The sequence below is a fragment of the Lissotriton vulgaris genome, chromosome 1_1 (assembly GCF_964263255.1).
Source record: "Lissotriton vulgaris chromosome 1_1, aLisVul1.2, whole genome shotgun sequence".
Taxonomy (NCBI): domain Eukaryota; kingdom Metazoa; phylum Chordata; class Amphibia; order Caudata; family Salamandridae; genus Lissotriton; species Lissotriton vulgaris.
In genome coordinates, this window is record NC_141685.1 from 280,880,557 (window position 1) to 280,888,479 (window position 7,923).

General features: G+C 45.1%; 1 non-coding gene across 1 annotated transcript; it reads right to left on the reverse strand.

The window, feature by feature from the left end:
- Positions 1–2,361: 2,361 nt before the first annotated feature.
- On the reverse strand, positions 2,362–2,418 carry LOC147746989 (U7 small nuclear RNA). Its single transcript, XR_015300502.1, has one exon. It is a non-coding gene; the product is annotated as a U7 small nuclear RNA (small nuclear RNA).
- Between the last annotated feature and the right edge of the window lie 5,505 nt (positions 2,419–7,923).

Genomic DNA, 7,923 nt, shown 5'->3' on the forward strand with positions numbered 1-7,923 from the left:
ACACTTAAAATACCCCTGTACCCCAAAACCCAAACCTACACCTGAACCCTAAAAATACCCCTGTACTCCATAACCCAAAACTATATCTGGACCATTAAAATACCCAAACACCCCAAAACATATACCTCAGTACCCCAAAACATATACCCCTATACCCATACTTGCCTTATCCAAACATTTTTAAAAAAAACATGCTTTTACCATTCATGCATTTACAACGAATATCGTTGTAAATGTATGCGTGGTAAAAGCATATAAAATGTAATGCCATGCGTTATAATGGCATTGCGGAGTCATGGTACTTTCGTAATGAAAGTATGCAGAGTGATGGTATGCGGAAAGAAATGTGCGGAATAATGGGTGTTTACCCTCCCCCGTAAGTATATTGGTGGCACGGCGGCCCACATCTCCAGCAACATACTCATATTTTTTCACCACCAATTGGAAAAATGCACAGGTCTCTCTCATTGATGGCCAGCACCGACATACACTTTTAGACACACCTCCCGCCACAAGTTCTAGAATTGCGAACTTTAGAGCTGGGGAGCTACGTTCGAATCTCGGCATCAGCTCAACATCCTGTGATTCCAGGCAAATCGCTTTGTCTCCCGGTGCCTACCACAAATCAATGTGTTCTTCTGTAATGTAAATTGTGCTCATGCCATGTTGTCGAGTTTGCGCTATATAATATTGCAAGAAACATAAAGTAGGGAAACTCGAGTTCACACACTACTAAACGCGCACTCTTAAGTGCATCAGTAGTGCACTGTGAGCCGGAGCGTTTCACAGGCCTGTCACAGATAAGAAATGCTATCAAAATGAAATCCTACGAAACAATATACTATTGGCCCGCAGCAATTCATACCTGGACAACGTCAGGACAGGCTGCTAGTATATATATATATAGATATATACATATATATATACACATATATATATATGTGTATATATATATATATATATATCTATATATATATTTCAAAGCAGAGAGCTGGCCTTTATTGCGATAACCAGTGTAGTTGCTGCTATAGAACTCTACAGGAACCTCTGGGGACAGCCTGCGGTACTGTGTCCGTGCAGCCCTATTCAGACTCTACAGGGACCTCTGGGGACTGCCAGTGGTACTGCACCTCTTCTTGCTCCTCCAGAGATATCTGCCGCCTGATTCATGAAGCAAAATTGCACTCGCAAAGGGCAAGATTCTCAGAATCTTGCCTTTTGCGAGTGCAATTTTGGCATTTGGGATTCACAATCCCAAATGCAAAAATCGCTAATGAGGAATTAGCAAATATGCGAGGATTAGCATTTAAGGAATCTCTATTAGAGATTCCTTAAATGCTATTCATGACACTTGCAAAAATTGCGATTTAGCAAAATTGGGCCGCTATTTACCGAGAGGTCAGACCTCTCGGTAAATAGCAAAAACATAGAAAAATGCTTTTAAAAGCATTTTTCTAAGTTGCATGTTGCACACACACATGTCCTTTGGACATGTGTGTGCGCAACACCTGTTCAAATGTGCATTTTAGGGGTGCTACAGGGTGTCCTTTGGACACCCCTGGCACCCTTAAAATCGCTATCTGATTTGCGAGTAGCAAATTGCTACTCGCAAATAAGGGATACTCCCCATTCATTCCTATGGGCCGTTTGGCCCATAGGAATGAATGGGGAGTTATTCCTTTCTTTGCGAGTAGCAAATTGCTACTCGCAAATAGAGAACATGTAGGAATCGCTATTGATTTAGCAATTCCTACATGAATGCCGTTTTGCGTGTCCTCAATAGCGAGTCGCTATGATTCGCTATTAGGGCCACGCAAAACGGCCCGTACATGAATCAGGCTGTTAGTAAATTGTTACTCGGCCTCGGACTTCCCTCGCGGAATCCATATTTCGCACCTCGACTGTGATGTCACTAGTGTCAGTGTCTCTTTAGCCAGTGGGCCCAGGGCCCGCTACTTAACACTGTGCAAGTGGGTTTTGTTGAACTTTTAGCTCGTTGCAATCATTTATTTACCGCTGGAGGGACAACTTCTCGCAAAGCATTCTAATTAGCAGCAAATCTAGAACGGAGGTAACCTGGAATTAAAAAATCCAGTTAACAAAACAAGCTAAAATTAATTGGGCACTTTTCGGCAATCAACAACGAACCTCACTGTACTCGTCTATATAAAATCTGCTGGCAACACCCACTATTGAGTAGCATAATAAGACATCCATTAATGGACCGTGACATCATTTCCCACTACTTTTTAAAATGAGTTTCATATCAAGATCCTAATGACACAATATCATTCTTCAGCGTTCCAACCGTTCTAGATCAGACCTAAAGACTTTCTTCATATCTTTCATTTACAGTGATGTGGCGGCTTCACTTTATGAGAAACCTTCTAGACAAATAGTAAAGAGCTATTCGCAATTTCACGTGGTAGCGCTAAAAAATACCTAATTTTAATAGGTCCACTATAATATATTAATTGTTGATTGAAATGGAAAGGAGTAAAAGATCTGAGGGTACTAAAATAAGTTATTATTGACAATTTAACAAAGAAAAACAAAGAAAAGAAGTCCATGGCATTGCACAGAAAATATGCAAATATTAGTACCGCGGCCACGCCCTGCTTGAGATCCGACAAACCAAACACCTCACTGGTTTAGAATGGCTCGCCATTGGTTTGGACGTCACTGGAATGAGAGGCGTGGCGTCCATGCTGGATCTGGTTGAAATAGTTACAACAAGGGGTGGTGAGGGACAGAGTCTCTGAATTAAACAGAATACTCTCACCCAGTCAAGAGATCAGGGCTAGATCCAACACCGTTTTTTAGCTCACTGCACCATCCCAGTTTCAGAACCTGGCTGTATGCAAATTAGTCTGTTCCTGTCCCAGAATTGCCAGAAACCGGTCCCCGGTAGCTTGTCTCCTTTCTGGTAAAGAATTGGCTTGGTAGTTTAGTCTGCCCTGTTCCCATGATGCACTGGGCCAGGGACAGACTGATTTGCATATAGCCATGTTCTGAGCTGGGATGGGGCAGTGAGATAAATAACGGTGATGGATCAAGCCCTGATCTTTGGACTGGGTAAGAGTGGTCTGCTCAATTCAGACACTCTGTTCATCACCACCCCCTTTTGTAAATCGATTTTGGCCACTATAGGTGTGGCAGGGTATACTCAGACATGAGTCCCTTTCTCACTGTTCCATCAGGATTCAAGCAAGCCGGGCCGAAGAGGCTGAAATGCCAGAAACCGGTCCCCGGTAGCTTGTCTCCTTTCTGGTAAAGAATTGGCTTGGTAGTTTAGTCTGCCCTGTTCCCATGATGCACTGGGCCAGGGACAGACTGAATTGCATATAGCCATGTTCTGAGCTGGGATGGGGCAGTGAGATAAATAACGGTGATGGATCAAGCCCTGATCTTTGGACTGGGTAAGAGTGGTCTGCTCAATTCAGACACTCTGTTCATCACCACCCCCTTTTGTAAATCGATTTTGGCCACTATAGGTGTGGCAGGGTGTACTCAGACATGAGTCCCTTTCTCACTGCTCCATCAGGATTCAAGCAAGCCGGGCCGAAGAGGCTGAAATGCCAGAAACCGGTCCCCGGTAGCTTGTCTCCTTTCTGGTAAAGAATTGGCTTGGTAGTTTAGTCTGCCCTGTTCCCATGATGCACTGGGCCAGGGACAGACTGATTTGCATATAGCCATGTTCTGAGCTGGGATGGGGCAGTGAGATAAATAACGGTGATGGATCAAGCCCTGATCTTTGGACTGGGTAAGAGTGGTCTGCTCAATTCAGACACTCTGTTCATCACCACCCCCTTTTGTAAATCGGATCTGGTTGAAAGACTTAAAACCGGGAAGATATTTGGCTAGCAAGCGGCCATGACAGATTGGGGTCAAATGTCGGCCTTGACAGAATGACGATAAAGTTGTCTCGCGCACATGTCTGAGGAGCTCTTTTTCCGCCGAACAACTAACTGCTCTCATCAGTCTGTCCAACTTCATTATGTTTCTACCTGGAGGGTTCAGGACAACTATCTAAAAGAACAGATGTAATTTCTCTGTATTCTAATGAGGGTTTACTTTATGCCTCTATATTTTGCACCCGGTCCTGATGAGTCCCACTGATTCACTCTTAAATCGGTAAAAACATTGGGGCATATTACCAGGCAAATGCAATAGCATTTAAAATATTACACATCAAGCTGCAGTTCACCTCATGTCCCTAGATGTCCCTGATGATGCAAATGCAATAGAATTTAAAATATTATATATCAAGCTGCAGTACATCTCGCAGTCCCTAGATGTCCCTGATGAGGCAAATGCAATAGCATTTATAATATTATACACCAAGCTGCAGTTCAGCTCGTCGTCCCAAGATGTCCCTGATGAGTAAAATTCAAAAACATTGAAACCCTTTCATGAATGCTAAAAATTATGCTAAGCTTATCCCATAATGCTTTGAAGGGCCTTTTAGTTGTATTTTTGCCCATAACTGTGCTTGGGGTGGTTCTAAGAGAATGGGACCTCCACTGAAATACTATTTAAAGGGAGCAGGAATGTATAGAACCTGGGAAGAAAAAACAACACTCGTGACGGAATGTCCCCAGCGATTGTCACGCCCCCAGCACACACCCACAGCACAATGCAGACACGCCCACAAGGGACTACTTTGCTGGCACGGTTCTTTTACATTTTAAGGGGCAGATTTATGAGGCCCTTGCGCCACGTTTACGCCGCTGTTGAGTCACGCAAGGCGGCGTCAACGTGGCGCATCCCTACGAACGATTTACAACGTGACGCATCTAGGCAGATGCGTCAAGTTGTAAAGCCCTGCGTCACTTGTGGGCGTTCCGGCGCAGGGTGGGCGTTCCGGGGCAGGTGCGCCTCGCAAAAGTGGCTGAGTGAAATCTATGAGATTTCACTCAGTCACTTTTAAGCCAATGCTGCGTCAAAAGCCTGCGCCTGCTTGAAGCAGGCGTAGGTCTTGACGCAGCATTGTTAAAATGGGGCAACCCCGAGCCTTGCTGGAGCTGCGTCGCGCTTGCGACACAACTCCAGCAATGCGCCACATTTCCGGCACAGATGTGTCACGCATCTGTGCCGTTTTTGCACCATGGTGCGCCGCATTATAAATGCGGCGCACCATGGCTGGCGGAGCTGTGGCGCATGTTAACTGCCGCATCCCTGGGGATGCGCCAGTTAACATAAATCTGCCCCTAAATGTATATGGTGGGCATCTGCATTAGCCTATGTCGTTCTGCTTCAACTGCCCTTTCCAACGCTGTATTGGGTGTTGTGATTGGTGCTGTGGTTCCCGAGTTTACCTGGCCAAAAGGTGCAAGTTCTCTCTTTATAATAGTAGTATAGATAGTATTGTATTCTATTGTATGGTGTTGCACTCTGTGGTACTGTAGGTTTCCCGAAACTCACACACACACTTACACCCATGTGCTCCTGGAGGCTACGGATGAAATACATATCAGCACTCAGTAGAAACTATTGTTTTTATGAAACCTCATATTGATTTCTCTCCAGGGCTTCAAAGAACTCAAACAGGTGATTCTTAAGTGAATGTAGTTTGGGGACCAATTGACCATCAGTGTAGCCAAGTGAAGTAATTCTAAGAAAGCAATTGCGTTGATAAATAATGGTAGAAAACATCCATAACGCTTTACCAAGCAGCTTTTGCCAAACTTTTTTTGTTGAGGAAACTAGAGCCAAAGGTATCAGAGCGCTTTACATGAGCACCAGTTGTGTTACAGACGGACACTTGCATTTTTTTGTGTGTGGGGTTGTGTGTGTGTGTGGGGGGTGGTTGTGTGTGTGTGTGTGGGGTTGTGTGGGTATGTGTGGGGTTGTGTGTGTGTGTGAGGGGGGTGTGTGTGGGGGGATATGTGGGGTTGTGTGTGTGTGGGTGTGTGTGTGTGTGTGTGTGTGGGGTTGTGTGTGTTGGGTTGTGTGTGTGTGGGGTTGCGTGGGGTTGTGTGTGTGTGTGGTGTTGTGTGGGGTTGTGTGTGTGGGGTTGTGTGGGGTTGTGTGTGTGAGTGAGGATGTGGGGTGTGTGTGTAGGATTGTGTGTGTGTGTGTGGGGGCTTGTGTGTGGGGTGTGTGTGTGTGTGGGGTGTGGGGCCTGACCCCCCTTAGGTGGTTTGGGTTCGCTCGCTCGCATTACCGTGTCCCTGAACATTTTTTCACAAAAAGGTGTGTCACCAACATGAAAAGTTTGGAAAGCTGTGGTCTAACACAAGCACATTGGAAACTCTATGACAGGATATAAGACATAGCACCATGGTGAGTTTTGTTGATAATTGTTTCAGCTATGAATCTTTATTGTCAGGCCAGGATTCTAATAATGAGAGAACTTTAAACACATCCCATAACGTAGTGTATCTGGGTCTCGGTGGACGAGCGACCATGATACCTTCCATTAACTTACACACCATCAAATATGATTGTGTCCAGCTGATAAAGCTTATCTGAAATTATTCACCGATCTATAATAAAGACCTGAATCTGCACAGTTGGACAAAAAATTCGAAATCTCCTTCAAATCAGATCCCACGGGATCCACCTGTCGTTGAAGGCACCAATCCATCCAACCGTCCTTGCTGCAGAATATCTCTTACGGGTGGATGGAGCCCAAGCATGTTGTATATATTCGGCAGCAGTCGATGAAAGGCCCTCAATTTGTTCATGTCTCCTGAGAGAGCCCAAACCATGGGGCTTATTTACGAGCCCCTTGCGCCACTTTTACGTCATTTTTAACATGGGAAAAGTGACGTACGGGTGGCGCAAAGACCTTGTAAATAAGCCCCCATGAATGTTAGTTGATTCTGAAGGACCAGAGGATGTGGGAATCCCACTGGGTCCTGGAGCAGCAGCGGATCGCAATCTCGGATTTTTAATTGATGAGAAACTTACGATGCGACAACAGGCTGTCAAAGTGGCTGCCATTTGTTTTGCCACCCTCAAATGGCTCCAAAAAATCTTGTGGATGCTTCCGACCACCACCCAAAGGACTGTGGTCCAGGCTTTGATAACATCCCGTCTGGACTACGGGAATGTCCTGTACCTTGGTGCTGATCTGGCTACGTTGAGAAAACTCCAAAACGCAGCCGCACGGCTGCTACGCAATGTTCCCAGGAAAGAATCCGCACTCCCAGCCCTTCGCGATCTGCATTGGCTAGAGATTAAAAATAGACCAAGTTTAAGGCTTTATGCTATATTTTTAAGATTAAACAGGGCTCTACCCCCAAATACCTTCAAAGTCTTATTCATGCCTATACTCCTAGCCGTACCCTTAGATCTGCAGGTAAGGGAGACTTTGTTGTTCCTAGATTTAGGCTGGCGAAGATGGGCGGCCGCTCCTTTTCGCATCTGGCCACCAAAATGTGGAATACCTTGCCTGTGAGGATGAAGTTGGAAACTGAGGGGCATATTACCAAGCAATAGCGATAATTATCGCTATTGCTTGGTTAGAGACAAAAATTTACCGCTGCGCTGCGGCGATTTTTACCGCAAATAAACCTTGGTATTACCAAGGTTTATCGCAAATGCGATAAAAATCGCCGCAATGCATGAATATTGCTGAAAATTCAGCAATATTCATGCATTACCGAGCTAATGCTCTTAGCCAGGTTATCCACCTCCCATTGGATAACATGGCTAAGAACTGCTCAGGGCAGGTGTTAGCTTTTGGAGATATTCGTGCTTAGCGTGAATATCTCCAAAAGTTGGTAATAGGAGATAGCGATGTTAGAGACTGTTTCCAGTCGCTAACATCTTGGCACGCCCACTTTGCATATCATTAGTGATAAATATCACTGACATGCAAAGTGGGGCCCAAGATGGTCTCTATCTCCTACTAGCTGTCGCTAACTGGTGTTAGCGACAGCTAGGTAATAGGGAGATAATTTTATCTCCGCTTTC